The sequence below is a fragment of the Polistes dominula genome, unplaced genomic scaffold, assembly GCF_049000335.1.
Source record: "Polistes dominula isolate Pdom_NZ unplaced genomic scaffold, Pdom_raw_medaka contig_78, whole genome shotgun sequence".
NCBI lineage: Eukaryota > Metazoa > Arthropoda > Insecta > Hymenoptera > Vespidae > Polistes > Polistes dominula.
In genome coordinates, this window is record NW_028301042.1 from 1,188,441 (window position 1) to 1,210,695 (window position 22,255).

The 22,255-nt window shown below is 35.5% G+C and overlaps 1 long non-coding RNA gene across 3 annotated transcripts; it reads left to right on the top strand.

Annotated features, from left to right (window-relative positions):
• Positions 1-252: 252 nt before the first annotated feature.
• Positions 253-21,449, top strand: LOC149031722 (uncharacterized). Of its 3 annotated transcripts, none has more exons than XR_016177400.1 (3): positions 253-482; positions 16,773-17,024; positions 21,349-21,449. It is a non-coding gene; the product is annotated as an uncharacterized LOC149031722 (long non-coding RNA). The 3 variants fall into 3 exon arrangements; XR_016177402.1 differs by lacking the exon at positions 253-482 and adding an exon at positions 15,640-16,548; XR_016177401.1 differs by lacking the exon at positions 21,349-21,449 and having other exon boundaries at positions 16,773-17,647.
• Positions 21,450-22,255: the final 806 nt, after the last annotated feature.

The following is a 22,255-nucleotide window of genomic DNA, read 5'->3' on the forward strand; positions in this document are numbered from 1 at the left end:
GGTTTTCTCAGACTTTCTTTGATATAACCATGTGAATTTTATAAAAATCTCTTATATTATATTAACATTGTATTCCAACAATTAATATCAAACGAACGTATATACTCAAACTTATAAAAATTGATGATTACATGTGGGCGCATATATGCGTTCAGTTTTATTGATCGATACAGACGACTTAGAAAATTCATATTTAAAATTAAAATCAATTATGTATTAATAAAACGATTGAACAATGTTGATTGAGTTTAAGTATAATAAATGTTTATTGGAAAGAACGATTAACGTGACTCATTCGTGCCCATTGATCTTTAACAGCTAGAAGAAAAACGAGCTGAGAGAAGAACGAACGAACGAACGAACGAACGAACGAACGTAGCAGGGACCATGGCAAATGATACGCGAAGCCGTTTGAGTTACAACCGAGAGACGGTTGTAAAATGTCCCGGTGGACGACCATGGTGTAAAATTGTAGAGAAAGGGTAAGAGTGTGTGTGAAAATGAAAGAGTGAGAGAGAAAGGTAGGAGGGAATCCAACCCCTCGATCGGAGTAATATCGCGAGACCACGCGAGTTTTAATATCGAAGGGTGTTTTCTCACCTTCGGCATAATATTACGCGACAAGTTTTAAATTTAAAGGTTAGCCCTTTTTTTTGGTGAAATAAACTAAGGAGACTCGTGGAAAGGGGGTTAGAGAGGTGTATGGGAGAACACCATTTATCCTATATGCTAATGGTGCAATATTCTACGACGGAATGTCGTGTCAATAATTCAGACCCTTTTTCTTTCTTTCTTTTTTTTTTTTTATGAGATCCCATAAGTAGTGAAGGATGGATCATATATATTCTTCTATATGTTTCTCATAATCTCGTATATTTTCTTTTTAGTATATAATAGTACAGTCAATGTATAAATGTATAAATTAGTGTCTTATTTTATATTTTATCTTAGGTTTTGTCAGGGTTATGTCAAATTGAAATATTTGTATGAAATTGAAATTTTCAAATAGTGATTTAATTGTTGAGAAAATTAAATTGTTTAGTTGGTACGAATTATAAGAAAACTCGACACGGTTTGTGCCCTCAGTTTAACCACCACTGGTCAACCCCATGTTTTTTCTTTTTTTTCTTTTCTTCCCTTTTCTTTCCTCTCCACTCTTTTAGTTTCCTGATTGCGTGTCGGTAACTTGCTAATCTCGAATAAAGTTTATGCGCTGCAAATCGTATATACCACGACATCTTACACACCTATTAATAGCCCTTTGAGCAACTCATACAACACACATACACACACACACACACATAATGAAGAAAGAAAGAAGTAGAAATACAGAATAGTAAAAAAAAGAAAAAAAAAAAGGAAAAGCCTATAAATGTAAAATCGAAGTACTCACGAAAGGGAAGAAGTAACATGTGTATGCACTTGCATTTACGAGTTTGAGCGTGAAAGAATAATGTAAATAAATCATTGACCATAGCAACGTTGTTCAAATTGACCATCAACGCTTATTTACAGTGTCATTTCAATTGAAAATTTATTTTATTTTTAATTTGAACTTTATTCTTTATTCAACCACGACATGTTACTTGTCATAGGTGCATGCCACTCATAGGTGTTGAATATGTTGCACAATCTCGGTACACATCAATATATACCAGAACGCATATATACGTCTACCGATATTACTTTAATCTATAGAAAACTTTATATTGATATTAAATCAATAAAATATGATTATTATAGCCTATAAATTTACTGCTAGCTGTAAAATTTCATAAAAGATGATTCATACCGATCGTATTGGAACAAACATCGACACGCGCATTTAAATATATAGTAACTAGTAATAAATTTGTATTCTTATTTATCAAGAATTTATCCCACCCATAGAGAAGAATAGTTTGAAGTATGCATTCATTAACCTTGAACAAAAATATCGTTGAGAATATAACCGAAATGGTATGGAGAGATGCTTAACTCGCGAGCTAGTAAATTTGTCAACCGTGTGAAAGACGAACTGGGGACTTTTAAAAAAGTAGGGGGGGAAAGAGAAGATAGAAAAAGACAAAGTACCAACGAGAGAGAAAGTGAAAGATAGGGAGAAAAAGAGAAGGTAGTTTATTTTGTTCTACAGTCGTTATATAGTATCCAACGATTGATTTACATCGAGCGAGCAACCAGGGGAATGTATTTATGGCTCTTATTTGTATGCCGAGCGAAGGATAATTAAAAAATCTCTTTGCTCGTGGCTCAAGGCCCACCATGAAACTTGATAAAAAGTAACGAATAACGAGAAATATAATAATACGAATTAAAATAAGTGAGCAGTTTGTTTTTGTGGTGGTGGGGAGGATTGAGTTAAGTGATAGGAGTGGGGGAATAAGATGAGAGCCAATTAAATTGAAGAAACGAATGATTGATAACTTTCTTATTGGTTTTCCATGTCTTTTGTCAGATTCAAACGAAGCTACGTTCTTTTTCTTTTTCTCTTATGCAATCCCTGACGTAAAGGTTGAGAGAAAAAAAGAAAAAAGGGAAAAAAAAGGAAGGTTGATTTAGATTCGTCCAAGAAACGTCAAAGTTTCAAAGTAACATTGTAAAGAAGTAAGAGTAAACTGTGGCAGGAGTCAACAACAATGGCAATAGGGAACGAATAGGAGAGTAACGTCAAGTGTAATATTTTGTTTCTTTCTTTCTTCCATTCTTCCTTTCGTTTCGTTTCGTTTCGTTTCGTTTCTTTCTTTCTTTTTTTTTCCTGTTCACGTATCTTTTTTATTTCTCTTTCATTTTTTTTTCTTCTTCCCTTTTCAGAGAGAAAACTGACAAAGGAGAAAAGACGTCATATGCACGATTCTGAATAGAGAAAGACGGAAGGGATGGGATGGGAAGGAGAGGGGTGGAAAGGTTGAAGATCTTTGACTCGCGTTCTGCCCCCCTTTCCCTGAATAACCCTGAACAGAGTGGGAATAGTATGCACGTGAAAGAGAAGGATAGATATAGTTATAGATATAGAACGAAAGAAAGAGAGAGAGAGAGAGAGAGAGAGAGAGAGAAAGCCCAGAGGGAAGGAAATTAGAATTGAATACTTGATGAATTTTAGGAGCAGCAGCCTTCTAAAATTCATCAACTATTCAATTCTAACCCGCCCTATCCATACAGTCTTCTGTACATGGGCAATACACGGTCGCATGCCCTTGAAACCACCAAGTCGCCTTAGGATTTAAATAATCGATCCCATTCGTAGCTTGCTTTTCTACTCCTAACAACCTGAATATATTTCTAACCTTTCTCATCCTCTTTACGATTTTATTATAAATTCAACTCTTCTCTTGTATAACCCAACTCAAATATTTCCTATTCGATCAAAATTCTATATAAGAGAAAAGAAATAGAAAAACAATAGCATTATTTTATTATTATTTTAATCCTTTGAGTAATTCTCAATACTTTTTAACTACAATGTTTTGTGAAAACGGAATAATTTATTATTAACTAGATTCTAGTAATAAATTATATATATATATATATATATATATATATATATATATATATATATATATATATATATATATATATATATAATTAAATTAATTAATATTAACAAACACGTATATGCGTCCATAGCACTCTTACAGTTTAACGTTTGAAAGTATTGTTAATGTTGTTTTAAAAACACTTGTAGAATCTTCATAACAATTTCAATCAAACCACGTTCACACGTTCATGGAATTCATACGATTTCTATCAAATTGCAAATTTCATTTTCAATATGATCAATTTTTGAGGTATCAATTATAATAAACTTCCTAGGATGATGAGAAACTAGAATGAAAAGGAGACACGAATTGAAGTTACGAATCGAAAGGATACATGGGGGAAAACGTGAACGAGAATAAGAAGCAGAAGAAGAAGAAGAAGAAGAAGAAGAAGAAGAAAGAGAGAAAATATGAGAAAAAGAGAGAGAGAGAGAGAGAGAGAGTGAGAGAAAGGGAAACGTAGGAACAGCGGAGGCATTATCCTTTAATCAAATACATTACGCAGAATTTATCGCGGCCCGTGAATTAATTAAACGCCGAAGGATAAATTCTCGCCACCTCTAAAGCCCGAGAGTGCCTGCATGAAATTTAACATTCGATAAAATAAATCGCCGGCACTCCCGTATCGTTCGTATTTCCATTCCTCGAACCCTCACTCCCTCTTCTCCACCCTCTCTCTCTCTCTCTCTCTCTCTTTCTCTTCTATATTTATACGTATACATACAACGTATATATGGTCGTACAATTACGTATGTACTCTGTATAATCTACATATACATTGTTTTACTATATAGAAACTTATATGAAAACCACGAGGAAGTTCAACCCCTCTCGTCCGATCGTCTCTTTCCTTGTTCCTACCCTCCTACACACATACATTTATATATATATATATATTATATATACTTTAGTAGTATATATTCTCAATGTCCTTTATTGCGAGCGACGTAAATCATTACGTTTACTCCCGCGGAAGAATCCATTAAGCTTACGAACAAATCGAATTCAATTCCGGAGGAAAACGGTTCCTCTCTTTCTCAAAACCTCGACCAAGGGTTTTGTGAACAAACTCCTACCCCTTTTTACCCCCCCCCCCTCTTATTTTAATACCTTATCGTTTTCCAAACTGTAGTAATACTCTATACTTGATCATAAAGTATAGTATATTACAATACATTTAATTTAAAATAATATAATATAATACATTTTTTTTTTGTTAATATTTAATTACCAATAATTTTTTAACATAGACACATAAAATGCAATAAAGAAGGAGACTGAATACTAACCTACAGGTACAACAGGGGTGAGTTGGTGTATGATGAAAAAACGTTTGTGCAAGTGCGAAATTTAGTATGCGGTAAAAGAAGACTAGAAAGAAAGAAAGAAAAAGAGAGAAAGAGAGAGAGAGAGTAAGAGAGTTGAACTAAAGGAATGAATATTTAAATCGGACCTGTGAAAAAATATACGAGCAATCGAGTTCGGTCTTATGGTGAACCCGCACGTGAACTAATGCAGTATTTCTGCGGAAGAGTTTTGCAACGAGACACGTTCAAAGAGGGTTGACTCCTCCTTTTCCTCCCCCATTCCAAGCCCTCCTCCTTCTTCTGCTTCTTCCTCTCCATTCATTTTCTTCTTTTAGTTGAACCATTGTCAGTCGAAAAAAAGGGGTTTTGCGTGTGACCAGACCGTTTTGTCGGTCAAGTTTACAATTGCATGCCAGCGTAAAAAACGAAGTTGCAGTTTGTTTAAAAATGGGGATGGCAGAGTGGCACGTGACTATCAACGCCTTGAATCAAATACGAAAAAGGAGAACTTCGGTTTTAACACGTTAAGTCATCAGTGACAAAAAACAGAAAGTTACGTTCAGGGTCAGTCATGGGTCCATGACATTTAACACTTAGTTGCACTAGTCACCGCTGACAGACTGTTGTAAATCATCTCTAATGCAATTAAATGTGCATCTTAATGCAAAACGATTTAAAATCAAATAACCATCAAACGATTCGCGTGCCATCCAACCAAATGGAACAATTTCAACCTTGATCAATGAGAACAGGTGATGGATAAGGGAGGGTTGCAAAAAAAAAATGAAGAAAAAGATGACTAATAAAAATAAGAAGTATTAATAAAAAAAAATAGGCAGTTTAGGGGGAGAAGGGTTGTCTGAAATAAAGAGAAAGAAAGGGGTGGTTTAGAGTTTGGGTGGGTTGAAGAGAGGAAGAAGGTTGCACGGAAGCACATCGGGCCTCTTCTACATCCATCATTGTTCCTCGTCCGAAGACTGATAGGCCGCCATTATCTTCGAACTCATTACGATCCCCTATTGATAAAGGTACGATTACGCCGCGGGGTTAATTTGCCCTCCTCCCTCTTTCCCTGGACGGTTCACCCTCACCCTCTCTCTCTCTCTCTCTCTTTATTTCTTTCTTTCTCTTTCTCAACCTCCAATTCGGAAATTGGAATTTCTGGCTCTGCCAGAGAGACGTCAGGAGGCTTGAAGGATCCACCTTTCCCCCACCTCAACCCCCTTCACCCACCTCTCATTTTCTTCTTCCACCGAACGAGTCAGTTGCTGCCTCCTTCGTGATTCCTCTTTCGATCTTTTTTTTTTTTCGTTTCTTTGCTTTCTTTAACAGCTCCTCATAATCTTACGTTCTCTCTCTCTCTCTCTCACACACTCACTTCCTTTCTTTCTTTGTTTATTTTTTTTTTTTTATTGGATGCATCAAAGTTGCTTCTTCTTTTTCAGTCGGAATCAAGTTTCGGACTCGTGATCCAAGTTTATCGTTTTTTCTCTTTTCACTTGATCGTTCCTGTACTATTAACTTTATGACACGACTTTCGAGTAGGTTTCGATGTTTGCGTGATAGTCTTCCCCCCTCCCTGTTCCTTCCAAACCCTTCCTACTTCTCGACAAGCTTTACGACATAGTCATCGTCAACCATTGGAATAATGAAATCATCTTTCAAGACTTAAGCAACATTCCAAAGATGAGAGCTTCCGAGGAACCTTCACGACCTGTTCAAACGAAACACGCATGGGCAGAATAAGGGGCAGGGGTAGAGGTAGGAGGGAAGCAAAAGGGAAACATGTTGTTTTCGATTATGAAAGTCACGATTTTCTGTATCTCCAGTTGCATTCGTATGGTCAATTCGAGATTGGTGGATGGAAGAAAAAAAAATATCTTTGTAGTATCGTAAAAAGAATCTGATCTGAGATGTTAAAAAAATGAAGAACAAGGATTATAATTTAGCCTTGAGCATATTCGATGCTTAAGCACCGATCGAGTGTAACTTTAGAACCCCCATGTGTTATCTTATTCCATTTTATTTTTATTATACGAGAATTGAAAAACAACGGGAGACCATTATTTATTTTTTGTTTTATGGTTCAAATGAATTTATTGAACAATCGGTTGATCCTATCGATAAAGTTGTGTCCCTTTTCTTTCTTTCTTGATTATTTATTCGAAAAGAAAAAAATAATAATAATTTGAGTATTCGTTGAACAGGTTAAGTTCATCGATTCCTGAGTTGAGATTTGAGGATATTTGGGAGAGGAGGAAGAAACAACGAGGCTCGGAGGGTTTTTGGAGAAATCGGTTAGAACGATCGCAACAGGAAATTACGAGAAACCGGGCACCCTTTCCGATCGTTTCTAGATTCACTCACTCACGCGAACCCCTTCGAAAGGTTGCTATCCCTTTCACAGGTTGAGGTATGGTCTAGACAGTTTTCGGACTTCGTGTGGCCGATTGAATTTAGTCTCTTTAGTGGTTTTGTTTTAGATTTCTAAATCTGATTTGTATCTAGTTAAATTTACTTAACTCTACTTTTAATTCGATTGTAACAAATTAAATGGACTTTCAAATTAGGGTTGAATAATTTATTTCAAGAATTTTAATTCGTTTTTTTTTTTTATTTTTATTTAGGATATTTCTCGATGAACGAATGTCGAGAAATATTACTGCAGTTTATCGACGCTCTTTTCCTGTGCCTCGGTGGATATCGTGTCAATGTTAAATATAGCTTCCACATGGTAATATAAAACATTAATATCCGCATTGCGGATGCACGAAAGGAGATAAGAAGCTTAAGGGGTGCAACAAAATAACTATCAGCTGTCAAGCCTGACATATCGAGAGAAGAAAATACTGAAAATATACATCGATCAGAAATAATATATCAACTCCGAAACAAACATATAAAACAATTAAATTCTTCATTCTTCAAAATTCCCTGACAACTCTAACTTTTCAATAATTTTACAAAAACAAATATAAACCATAAATACCAAATTGAAATAGTCAAATGCTGACAGTTCCAAAATTTTAAACTCATGCACTGCCAAGGAATAAATTGTACAGTTCAGATATCAGTTCAATAGTCCATTAACCCTCAAACGAATCTTAAAAAGTAAAATACGAATAATCCCTATAAACAAAAAAAAAAAAAAAGAAATTAGCAAAGATTGAAAGAACAAAAATGAAGAGATATGGGGTAGGATTTAAAAGAACAGAAATTCAGTAGTCCAGTAGTGTGTAAAACATTTTCGGTCCTTTTAACAGAGGGTCCTCGATAATCCCCTTAGTAGAAAGAGAGAGAGAGAGAGAGAGAAAGGGAGAGAGCTAACTCGGTTGATAAAATCTCTATTTATAAGTGTCCCACGGCCGCAATATCGAAGACCTGAGGCTAGATAGAGGCCATTCTTAGTCAGGGGGCCTAGGGTATACGGTATCAGGGACGGTGGTGGGTATTACTCGTAAGCACGCGACTACTTAGCATGCAAATGCATGAAAGCAATAAACTACTCAATACACTGCAGGGAATTTACCACGATCGATTTAGGTTTTAGCCTATGCCGGTTGCTGCTGGCTTTACCTTAACTCCGACTCCGAACTTTAAAGGCACATACGATGCCGCCAAGTACCAGCAGCCAGCCCTGTGTATTCCCAATTTAAATGGCCAAGCGTGTTCTCAACTACCAATACCTACGTTCCTTTTGATATTCAACCTCCCACAACCACCCCCTTCAATCCTAGCCCTCCTCTCCCTTCTTTATATCCTATCGTTCCGTTTCTTAGGTCAACTAGTACACGACTTACTTACTTATGTGTGTATGAGAAAGATCGTTCCTGGTTTAGCTACTTTATGTGTATATTTATATGTGTATGTGTGTGTGTGTGTGTTTGCTCCACGCGATAAACGTAAATCGTCGACCGGTTGCCCCCTCGTCCACCCCACCTCTTAACTCCCACCCTTCCACCTCTTTCTCTTTCTCTTCGTTGAACATGGTCGACCTTTTCTTCTTCATAGGTTGCCCCCGTGACGTTCGAGACGCCTTTTCCGAACTGCCTGGCTACACCTAGCGAATACGATGCAATCGAGTCCTCGGTTACGGTTATCGATCGAGTCAAGGACGAACGGAAACTCTTAACTTACATACGCCTCAGACTTTTTAATGTTAGCAATAAGTTTTCCTCTCATGTATTTCTTTTTCTTTTCTTTTCTTTTCTTTTCCTTCTTTAGATTTCTTTTTCTACATATTTGTAGGGGAACGTGTTTCAATGTGTTGGTGTTTAAGATGACGTAGATTAGATTACTCGTTTGATATTTATATTATATATGTGTTAGTTTTTTTTTCAAATAGTAATTAAAGGTATCGATTGAGGTAATAAATAATCAAATTTAGTATAAGGGAAATTCTAAGGGAATGGTTTTTTTTTTTTTTTTTTTGTATAAAAAGGTCTACAACTTTGAATTCTATGTGAAAAAGGAATAGAATAAAAAAAAAAAAAAGAGAGAAGAAAGTTATGCGAGTCACGTTGAATGGGAAGGTGGACTTGTGTTAAATGAACGGGTCGGCTTACGGACGTCTCTCATTATATCGTTAGATCTACATTAACAGTTGCCAGATCACGACCTCATCGATCGTTACACCTAATGCATTTTCAATTAATACCACGACTAACTCAAATGGATCATTTTTCGTCCACGTACTTTCATTCTTTTTTTATTTTTTTATTTTTTTTTCAACTGCAACAACAACTGGCAACAGTCTCGTTGAATTATTGAAAAAGTTTACACTAATTTGTTTCTTAAATAATAATCTAACGATTTATCATAATTACAATAAAATTTTTCATTAGCAAGTTAATTTTTTATTCTTCTAAGGATATTCCAAAATTTATTTGAACAAAAGAAAAATAGAAATAATTTATCAAACATTCGAATATTCTCTGATCGTTCGTCAATTAAACGACAATTTCTGATTTATATCCTTCCAAAATTGATGGAGAAGATACAAAAAATTAATCGATAGTAACCTATGGTTTGATCGATCGATAGTAATCAAAATTCGATCCAATGAATTGCCTACCAGGATCCAACAATGAGACTCGATTTCCAATGAAACCTCTTTCCAGCAGCGATAAAAGCCTGGGAAGAAGATACTCAAGCTTTGCATGCATTCATTCACTCACTCATTCATTCATTCATTCATTCATTCATTCATCGCAACGTGTGTATAATTTCGTACAGGGATCCTTTTCGTTTGCGAATTTGTATACAACATTGTGAAAAGGTAAAAGAAAACAGGAGTGTATAGCTGTGTTCAATGATGATAATGATTATGATGATTATAGTTGGTAGTAGTGATGATGATAATGATGATGATGATGATGATGATTGGACCTCCCGCTCATGATCGTCGATGAGGTCGACCTTTGGAAGAGAAGATACAGAAGTATTTTCTTTTCTTTCATTTTATTTTTACCCCCTCACACTTTCTTCTTCTTTTGTATCCCTCCTTAAAATCCCTTCTCTCTTCTTCTAAAAACCTTCATCCCTTTTTCTTTTTATGATTTCTTCCTCTTTTTATTTCCTTTTCTACCATCTTGTCGAAGTGGCACGGCGCTGGGTTGAAAAATTACATCGGCAAAAAATAAAAAAAAAACAGTCGCACGATTCCAATTCCGATCGCGAATACTTTACCCCCATAGATTTATATTGTATTTACGACGATTACTATGTCAATCTTCATTTGCAACATCTGAGGAGGTCTTCTATAGTATTATCTATAGATTTATTTATTAATAATTCAGATTTTCTTTTACTCCTTTGTGCTGTTTTCTGTATCCATGGTTTATTGCAAGTTGATTCGAAAAGTTTGTTATTTAAATAATGCAATAAAACATCTCATTTTTATGGTAGTAGTTAGGTTTGTTATAAATTACAAACTCTTAATATTTTTATAAAATTAATTAAATGTATTTATTTTATATATTTTTAATACTATTATATATAGTAAATCTATAACAAAATTATAATATATATTTTTTATATAATTATACTTAATAAATTGTTTTTAAATCAATATTTTTATATTATATTTTGTATATTTTGTAATATAAAAAATTATGTAAAACGATTATAATACTTATTTTTTATTTTATAATAATTCTGTTTAATCTTTTATCTCGTAAATACAATAATTATACATTTGAAACGAAGATAATAAAAATTGACAGATTATCATCTCGTCAATGTAATATTAAATTTTCATTATATTTTATTTTATTTCCTATATTTTGTTTTCATATATTTATCATGACAATATATCAAATAGTTGAAAGATCGAATATACGACATATGCGATCGGTTTCCATTATACATCTTTAATATCAGCGACGTTTCCTGGACTCTAGTTAGTGACTCGTTATTTCGAACACGTGTTAGTCATAAAGACAACGATCATTTTTATTATCCGCATTATAGCTGACCATGTTTTTCTTATCATCCAACTGAACCGTACATCGCACGTAGGTTTACTTTTATCATACCGATCTCTTCTCCACCAACGGGGAGTCCGTTCCAAAGCTTGAAACAATCATAAAGACATACTTTTACCTTTCTTTCACCCCACTTTTTTTATTTTTTTTTCTACAAAGATTTCCTATATAAATATCATCTACATTGTAATAATTATTTTGTTGCATCAAGGTAAATGAATGAGATCGGTAAAATGTATTTAAAAATAAATCTGTCATTAAGGTGATCAATTCAAAGTTCAAAATGTTTAGAACGTGAAAATCAATTAAAAAAATTATTAAACAAAAGTCAAAATATCTTTCATACTAATAGAAATATAATTTCAAGATAGACTAATACAATCATCCCTTATTCACAAAAGTATCACATGAGTAGTAGAAAGATCGGTAAACGTTCAACGATAAAAAAAAATATAAAAAGATCTGAAGTATTTAAGAAGATAAAAAAAAGATGTTTAATATCTTCAAGGATATTCAATAAAAAAGAAAATGGTTGGAAACAAAACAAAAAAATATAAAAATGAAGTATATTTCGGTATTGGATAAAATGAAAATGTGTTTTTTATATGTGATTCCCCGGTACAATCTGGTGATTAATATCGCAATAGAGGAAATCCGTGAACAAGAATAAAAAGCTTATTCCCAGATCGCGTCTCGCCGATAAAATAAATCAGTCGGCGGTAGGATTCTCGCTATTAGCCGAGCGAATCGGTTAGCACGAAATCGTCGCGGGGGACAATAAATTTAATGCTCGAGAAAGCCCCGAGTCTGCCCGTCCACGCGGTGGCTTGCGTACATATACATATAGATACACATATATATATATATGTGTGTGTGTGTATTATACAGAAAGAGAGAGAGAGAAGACTATACTATAATACAGAGAAGTGTTAGAAGAGGTCCTATAATGTATGTGTGTGTATAGAATTGCTTGAAGAGTGAGAGAGAAAGATAGAAAGTAAGCAAGCAAGCTCGTTGGCGAGGCAGCATTAAGTAGAATTGCGCCGGCGTATAAACAATTGGATCGATAATTTAAGATCATTATCAAACCGGTCGCATACTCCTCTATCCTCGTCCCTCAACTTACTCCTACTACTACAACTAAACTACCTTTATATTAGTGCCAACATCGCGACTGTAAATTTGCTTGCTATACAGCAGCGGTTCTCACCTTTAAATCTAACTAAATTGGTAGTTGAGTTAGTAGGTGTAGAACCAAGTGATTGATTATAGCGAATGATCGGTAAGACTTATTCCTTCTTGTCGCCCTTAGAAACACCTTAACTATCCCTATACTACCATCTCTCCATTTTTACTCATGAACAAAAATTTATAAACTAATTCCATTATTGTTCATAAGAATATTGATAATTATTTATACAACATTTGATCGGTAAGAGATCTCATTAAAAAATTCATGTATCTATTCAAAATATTTGGAAATTGTTTTATTAATAATAAAATTATAATAATCTTATCTAAAAATCGTGATGATCGATTTTAGTGATATAGAACAGTCGAGTTCTTATCGGAAGTTCGAAGTATTAGAAAACAGGGTGGAGAAAGGTAGGTGGGTGGTGGTTGTTCGAGGGTGAGAGTAGGCAAACGGTGTTTGCAACCCTTTGACGGGTGCGTGCACGCGATCCTTAGGCCGCCAGTGACGTCATAATGAAGAGCGGTGTGTATTATGGGGTTTGCGCGTATGTAAATCAAACGTTAACCACACGCGAAACGACGCGTAACCTGCTTTTAAATTGCTCCTGGGGTCTGATTGGTGGTGCATTGCCGCGTGTACTACGTTAATCGTTCCTTCATCTATTTTGTTTTTTTCTTTATTTCTTTTTCTTCGAGAACAGAACGTTTAAAGGTTCGATCGCGATTTTTATTATATTTATAACTCCCATTGTTAAAGTAATGTCAATTGGAGAGATGTTGAGAAAAAAAAAAGACAAGAAAAGAAAAGAAGAATTTGATTCATTTTCATCGTACAGACGAGTTAACGTTGAGAGTGGGAAACAGTTGAACGAGCTTATAAACGGCAGAAAAGATGTAGTTGAGTTAAAAGCAAAAGAAAATGAAGGAAAGAGGATGAGGTTGAAGGATGAGTCGAAGTGTTCTTATCTTCGTTCTTCGTGGCAACATTCAAAAATCATCGGCACGTTCAGAGAGCATCCATACGAATTTTTCCAGTCGAGCCGGCAAACGCGAACACGCGCTTTTTTTCTCGCACGACTGGTAAGGAGTTAACCCGATGGGCTTGAAGTGGGGGCGTTTGCTGCGACGGCGTTTGCCGGAAGTGCTCCTTCTTTCCTTCCAACTTCCCTCCAGAACCCAAACCACCACCCACTCATCCTACCATACCACAAACCTACTCTTCTCTTTCGTGCAACCACCCGACGTTCTTTTCTTTCTCTCTTTCTCTCTCTCTCTCTCTCTCTCTCTCTCTCTCTCTCATTCCATTTTCGATAACGCATGAGCGAATCGCGTCAAAATTAGAAAGGAATCCAGGAGAATGAACGAGAGCAGATTAAAAGCAACCTAACGCTCGAGTATTTTTCCGCAATTCTCTGCTCCTGTGCTTATCCGACCAACACGACTACCCTTCTTCTTCTTCTTCTTATTCTTTTTCTTCTTCTTTTTTTTTTCACTTTCTGTAACCCTAAACTTATAGGTTATGTTTGCTACGAAAACAAGTGACTAATGTACGACAGTAAAAGCTCGTTTGCATGATTGCACATCAGCAGAATCTAAACTTATTACGTTTATTGTTTCGATGATATGTTTTTGAGCCAAAAAAGATTAGAAAATTGGTTTATTCATTTGATTCTTAAAATGTAGTGAACACTCATTTCAAAAATGGACAATAGCTTAAGAGCTCGTTAAGGTTCTGAACACAAAAACAATGAAACGATAGCATAGATAATTTTTTTAGGTGTCTACTGTTCGATGTTGAAATTGGTCACGGATGTTACGAAATGGCCTGTATAATTTATTCCAAGTTTAGAATTGAATTTTATATATATATATATATATATATACAATATATTTTTTTAATTAGTTTGGTTAGAATGAAGGACGATAAACTGGTTGTTCTTCAATAGATTTTGATAGACTAGCGGAAAGAGTTAATTGCGTTGATTCTAGCAATCATTATTAGCCGAGGAAAGGATATACATTTCGAGAATCCTTGATCACTGTATTTAAGTCGGTTGCACGAACGAGGATATCTTCATAGACCTCGTAGGGGGGTATGTTGAATAACTCGGCAACCGGATTTACCTTGAATTATGACCGGATTTTAGATCGTTTTAATATTTCATTGATCATTGTACCTTCTAAATTCTTTGCAAAATTAATTATAATTATTTTACAATGTCAATACGTGATCAAAAATTATTGTATATATATATATTTTTTTTTTTTTACTATTATCAGGTGTAGATTATTTTTTACGTAAAATGTTATTTGATTTCTAATCGAATTCTTGATATATATATGTGTGCATATCTTGATACAGGATGATAGAGGAAGAGGAATAAAAGTAAGATGAACGACCAAGAAGATGGATGAACGGTAAAAAAAAAAGAAAATAGGAAAGGAAGATAAAATAAAAGGATCATTCTGAGGTAGGAGGTAAGAAAAGAGGAGAGAAAGGAAGAAGGAAGGAATATTGCGAGGAAGTAGTAGAAAAGCACTCCGAATGCAATCCACGTACCGACTGCTTTCAAATATTAATGTCACGTGACTTATTATATCCAAGGTGTGTGCGGTGGAGCGAACAGAACTCCGCCATCTACGCCACTACCTTCCCTTCCCACCTTTTCCCTTCTCTTATTTTTATTCTTTTTTTTTTCTTTTTCTAATTCTCATGGTGCTAGTGTTAACACTTTCGATATAAATAGGTTAGGATTATTCCATTTTTAAACTTATTATTGCTAATTTTGTACTGATGCAACTAAAATAATTTCATTGAAATTCATTCGTCAATTTTTCTTCCCATTTTTTGTTTCTATCAATATTTAAAGAGGAAATGAAGTTAGTTGGAACTGATTCTTCCATCTTGAAAATGTTAAAAGCAAAATAAATTTTATTTCAATTGGATATCAATTTTTATTCAATTTAATTATTATTTATTTAATTGTAATGTATCATTTTATTATTCAAACATTTATTTTTAGTGTAGAAATTTTGTAAGTAAAGTTTACCAATACTTAAACTTACTCCTAACCTCAAAATCATTTTACATTCTAGAGACGGTTTAAAATAATTAAATCATGAGATTTAATCGAAAAAATTTAATAAACAATCTAACGTTCAAAATATAATAATTATAAGATCAAACTATCTAAAATAAATTGTGGGATCAATTTCAGTGATAAGTTTTCTTGGAATAAGAAAGAGCAGAATGTGAACGTGGGTGTAGAGAGTATCCTCAGAGACGGAATATTCTCCTCCCCATTTTCCACCTCCTGCTCAAGCCCCACCTTTATGTTTTATGCGATAGATCAGCTGGTGGAGGCTGTCATACGGATGTGTGCGCGTTCCAGGGATAAAGTAAGATAGACGGATACATATTCGTATATATATGCGGATACACTGCGGATAAATTCAACGTAACGTTCCACGGCTTTGCCAGTTTTACCTATACCTATACCTATACAAACCTCAACCAATCCCTTCTTCTCCTCTTCATCTATCTCCTTTTCTTCCACCTCTTTCTCATAGAAAACCCCACCACCTCCTAGGGTTTTCCAACTGCAGCATACTTCTATGCGTGCATTCGTCCCGTATCGCAGCGACAACGATCACAGTTATTTTTTTTCTTCTATCTTTTTCTCGCAAACGGTGAGATAGAAAGAAACGGAGAAAAATAGAAGGGTAGGGATGGGAAGTTAAAATAAAAGAGAAAAAACATATAAAATATAAAACTGTTAGGAGAAGAGATGGTTGGAATAGGAAGGTGGGAGTAAAGGGGGATGCAAAAAGAAAAGTCTTCCACCCCTATCTGTATAAGAGAGAGGCAAGCGTGTAAAATTGTTCCTTTCGTCCCTCGTCCTACCCGGAGATTAAGGAAAGGACTATGGTGTGCCGTTGCGGAAAAACGCTTCGGTTGGATCAGCCATAAATTACGAGTGTAGCAGAATTCCCAGCGACGATCGTTATTCTCGGTGTGCGAGTAATGTACGTGGAAAGAAACTCTTACCAAACTTACAATCCAATAATAATAATAATAATAATATAAAGAATTATTTTATTCGGTGCATTAAATTTTATTCTGATACTTCGATGAGTAAACCTAACCTTTAAAATTACAAATAATAATATATAAAAACAATTCTAATCAGTCGAACACATAAAATGTGATTGTAGATAACATTCAATTTGTTTTTCTTTTTTTGTTTTAGGAAAGGATGCAGCATAGTTGAACGAATCACGGAACCGGTACGATGCACAGTAACGGTACACACAGTGTTCTGGTTTTCCGGAGAAAGAGGATTTGTTATTCTTGAGCATAGTCGGAGTAAAGTGTCGGTGCCGTGCACCTTCCAGGGAATGGATGCATAAAACATAGGAATAGATAGTGGCGTTCAGATGCGGACTACCCCACCAAACCTACCACCACCCACAACACCACCCCCAAGTTCCGGATCTAACAAGTAAAAAGCAAGCCCGAATATGACGTATGCATGCGAATACAGGAACGTATCCTTTCTACCCTCTAGTTTCTACAACCACCATCACCACCACCACCACCCTACTCCTATCATATCCTATACCCCAACCCTTATTCTCCACACATACACCAAACCCTCTTCCTCCCACCTCTTCTCCATTTACTCCCTTCACCGTTCCTATACTTTTACTTGCTTCCTACTACCACTACTACCACTATTACTACTACCTTTGTCTCTTTTATTGGTGTTCTCCCGAGAATTGATAACGGCGGAACGCCGTCACGAGTACGCTAATCGTACTCGAAAGGATACTCGAGACTGCCGCGGTATTTTTCGCGATTTCCACGATTCCTCCTATCTCTTTCTATCCTTTTTCATATCTCATTCTCTTTCTCCCTCCCTTTTTATCTTTCTTTTTTTTTCCGGTACATCCGTAACCACCCTACGTTCTTTACTCGATATTTACTTGAGCTATACGTATACGTATATAACTGGAATATATGTATATATCTATATACATATACGTTTTACGCCAAAGAGCAGACACGACTGCTATGGTTACAATGAATATCTTTTTGGTTTACTTTTTTCTTTTATTTTTTTTTTTTACAAAGATTTATATATATATATGACAATAGACTGGGTATAAAGAAATAATTTATTTTATAATATAAATGATTTAAGAAACGAAACATTGAATCCAAAATGGTTTATGTTGTAATTTAATTAATTGCAATGGTAGAAATTGATTTAAAAAAATGAAAATGAAGTTTAATCATAGATGTTAAAGGTATTTATTCTATTTTATTTTATTCTTTGATTTTCTCTCTCTTTTTTTTTTGGTACGAAAGAGAGGGGAGAAAGTTGCCGAATCGTTCGACCGTGTCTGCCGAAAAATTGGCTCCTTTTAAAATCTTTTAATAGGATCTTCCTTTTTTGTTTCTTTTTCCTTTTTTTCTTTTTTTCTTTTTTCTGTGTCTTTTCTTCTTCCCCCAGTTCTATCCGAATATCCTCGGTTCGGGCACGAAACGAATGACACCGGCAGATTGTTCCTGTCATTCCGCACCCAACCAGGCGACGTTCTCTCCAGCGATCATCCAGGGATACACGGAGAATGGACGATGCAATTTCGTTAGACGTCTTCTACGAAAGTGAAAGAGAGAAAATTTAACCTCGACTAAGGAAAGAAAGAGAAATAAAAAGAAACAGAAACTCAGGGAAATCTCGGTAGTCGAAAAGTGGGCTGGGAGATGGGTGGTTAGGGTTTACTTAGATTGGGATGGGAGAAATGAGAATGGGAAAGGTTGGGACGTACGTCAGCTTCCCGAAGGATAATTGAATTTTAATTTTGTAATTTCTCTAGGTGCAGACCTTAGCTTTTTTTTTCCCCCTCATTACTGCCAATCGGAGTAAAAGAAAAAACATTGGTGTATATCGAAATGTGTCTTTGACATTTTACATGTAACATCTTAAAATTATCCTAATTGATAAACGAAATTAATTTTGACAATTGATCTCATAAATGTTTTCAAACTTATCAGTTTTATACAAATTTTTGTTGCTTTAAGTTAATTTAAGTTTCGTTTATGGTTGGTTAGTTGGGTACTTGGTAATGGTTAAAAGAAGTTTCTTCTAGCAATTTTAATTTCTATTTCTCTTAGACAGGAGGAAACGTTCGTATATCCATAGCTTTCAGTTTGTGTTTGCTTAACCAATCACGACGAATGAAAATCAACGACCACGCTCCCCGAGATCGTCCCGAGAAACGACGTCCGAGGGAAACGTCATCAGGCAAACCTTGTAATTTTGATCATTTGACCGCTTATAATCCACTGCCCAGGACGGTTCTTACCACAGGATTTATTGTCCGGTCACAGAAAGCTTCGAGACTTTGAATCCTCGTGTAATATCCTTTACGTATACATATATATTGGTAAATAGATGTATGTATATGGCAATCAAAAGTTATAAACATATAATATTATTATTAAATAGTTAATTTGCTAGTAAAATTAAAAAAAAAAGGTATTGTCAACTACGAAATATGTATGAGTAAATTGTTTTATGATATTTTCATTAATTTATACATCGACAATTTTTCTAATATTATTTAAACATCCCTTATTAACATTTATAACAAACAATTGCACATAAACTTCTATCAAAGTTATTAAAATAGTTTCAAACGTGAATTATTAATCTTACGAGTCAACTTATCAAGATAAATACCAAGAGTGATCTCTTGAAGGTAGCAAGAAATCATGAGACATAGATCGAAGGATGAAGATCAGAATTCGTAACAATGGTTTATACAGAAAGAGAGAGAGAGAGAGAGAGAGAGTAGCAAAGGAGTAACGTCTGTTTTACAGTTAACGATGAATTCGCACGGTCCGTTTCGGTTCAACCGATTACGTTCATTCGTCACTGACAGAAGGAACATCGATTAACGTTACCCAGGAGTACACTGCAATCTGTCTGCTATGCGAAACGCCAACGGGTTAGATAGAACTTGGTATCGCGCAAAAGGAATAGGTACCAACCTAAGAAAGGTTTGGTGGACGTTATGACGAGGAAGGATAACTCCTCGTGACTTTCTCTCTCTCTCTCTCTCTCTCTCTCTCTCTCTAATCTAACCAACTCTCTCTCTTAGAATAAGATCCTGCTATAAGAAGCCAACCATAACTACTTCTCTTTACTATGATATCGATCGGTTCTATTCATCCTTCATACTATTTTAAACCAACATAATGCACAAGTGCAAACAACTTAGCAAAAGGTTCCCTTGAACGTGAACCGTAACGATACCCTGTTATTCCTGACCAAGAAAATGTATTCTCATTAATCCTATCACGAACCCAACTCCTCGTTTCATTTCTGATCAACTGTAATATATTAATTCTATTAATTATTTAATTAATATCAATGTCAATATAATGAACGTACAGTGTTCATTTTTATCCCATTCTCGTTTCTCTTCTGTTCTATCAACAAAAAAGAAAGAAAGAAAGAGACAAAACAAATGAAAGGATCCTGTTTGGTGGTTGGTAAGAGAACACAGTGAACACTCACTCTCGGTACGTGAGGATCCCGAGACACGTTTTCTCGAAGGGACTATCGTAGTAGATAATTCAGCGCGTATCTCGGTAGCAGCTCGTCCCTCTACTGGTTGTTGCATTGGGTCGGCTACATCACAAAGAGAAACATCGCAAACCCCAAGCAATACGAAGAGAGAAAGAGGAAAGGAATCTTCCGTTTCGTTCCAGGATCGTCTCACGTTGCGTAGAGATGAAGGAAAAAAAAATTAAAAGAAAGAAGAGAGGTAGATAGGTTGTTGTTGTTGTTGTTGCTGTTGGGACGGTTTCCGGAGGAAGAAACGTGCTGAATGTGAGATAGAGATAGAATTAAGAGAAATAGATGGTAGTGGGGAGGGGAGAGAAAAGAAGGGGTGTGAGGATCAAGTAAGAAGTGGGGAAAAGGTAGAAGGGGGTTGAGGGAATAAAACAAGAGTCAAACAACAAGACACGAGATTGCTGGACGGACCGCGAAAGGTTGGCGCCATCGCGTGATTACCAATTTGGAATTACCTGCTTCCCTTCCACCTCCACCTCCACCTTCCCTCCCCCTCGAATCTTTCACTCCACCTCTTCATGGTGTTCTTTTTTTGTTTGTTGTTTCGTTGGTAATGCACACTGAAAAGGGAGGACGACGGATTATCGAGGAAACGACCATGGATACCACCTTAACGTCCAACTTTATTTCTGCATCTTCTACCCGTTCTTCTTCTTGTTCTTCTTCTTCTTCTTCTTCTTCTTCTTCTTCTTCTTCTTGGTAAGAGAGAGTGAGAAGAATGGGAAGAGGAGTATGAGAAGAGGGAGGGAAGGAGGGATTATATACTTCTTGAGTTCTTGACTGCTTGCACGAGCGCCTTTCACGAAAGATGTAGGCTCGATGGCGCGTTACACTGAGTCGTTTATTGTCCGAGGAATGGTCTTAGATTTTAAAACTGGGAATGCAGTATCGTTTCATGGAACGTTGGAAAGCATTTGGCTATTTTCGTCAATGTTGTCTCATTTACCCAGGGGGTTGGAACTAAGTTATTTACTATTATTGTCTTAACATTGTCTGCTAAATGTAATTTATTAATTAGGAAATATAAATTATTTGAAAATGAAACGTTATTTATAATTTTGTATCATTCATTTGCAGCTTAATGAAAAATGATCGGATGATCGAAATATTGGTAAAATTGTTAATACATAATATAAGAAATATAAAGTAATAAATTAATTATGAAAATAAATGTTAGGTATTAAACAACATGGCGAAGATTCAATGGAAGATTAAAGAAGTAAGGAAGGAAACATCTACTAACAGCAGCCAACGATCTATCAAAAGGGTCCATCAAGAATCGACCAATAATATCGATGACGGAGACCGCATTCCAGTACCTACCGGATCCGATGCCATTCGTCAGTCGAAGAATCTCTTCGTAAATATACGATACTAACTTACATACACACACACACACACACACAGGTATACATCAGGAAGAATATTATATACACATACAATGAAAAGAAAACTTTTATACATACACTGTTGCGTTAAGTTTCTTCACAAACAAGTGCATATATACGTGTATGTATGTGTGTATATTTGAAAACCTTAAGAATGAAAGAATATGGGTGCGCGTGTAGGGAGCATGGCAGTGGCAAGACACTGATTGAATTGAAGTAATATCAGGAGCAGTGAGTAATGATCACCTTGGATTCAAATGTAGACCCTCTCTGTCTGTGATTCGAGCTCTGCTACAAACACACACACACGTATATATATATATATATATACATATATTCATAACACATCCTTTTACGTTTATACGATCATGTTAAGCTAACGTGTGTCTCGAGAGTTCCAACATGTGTGTGTGCATGTATTTGTGAGGATCAGATAGTGTGCAGTCATGCCAGGTGATTATATCGCATTATATGAGAAGTCTGCTACTGTGTACTCAGTCCTCGCGAAGGAACATCGGGACCCTTCCCCCTCCTTACCTCCAACTCCTCTTCTTCTTCTTCTTACTATCGTCCAAGTCGATGGGAAACTATTGTCCAACTTTACCAATTTCTTATTTCTTGACTATTGAAAGGAAAATGTTATACCTCTCTCAGGTTATCTCCTACGATGAAAAATTCTGAAAATAATGTTCTTCT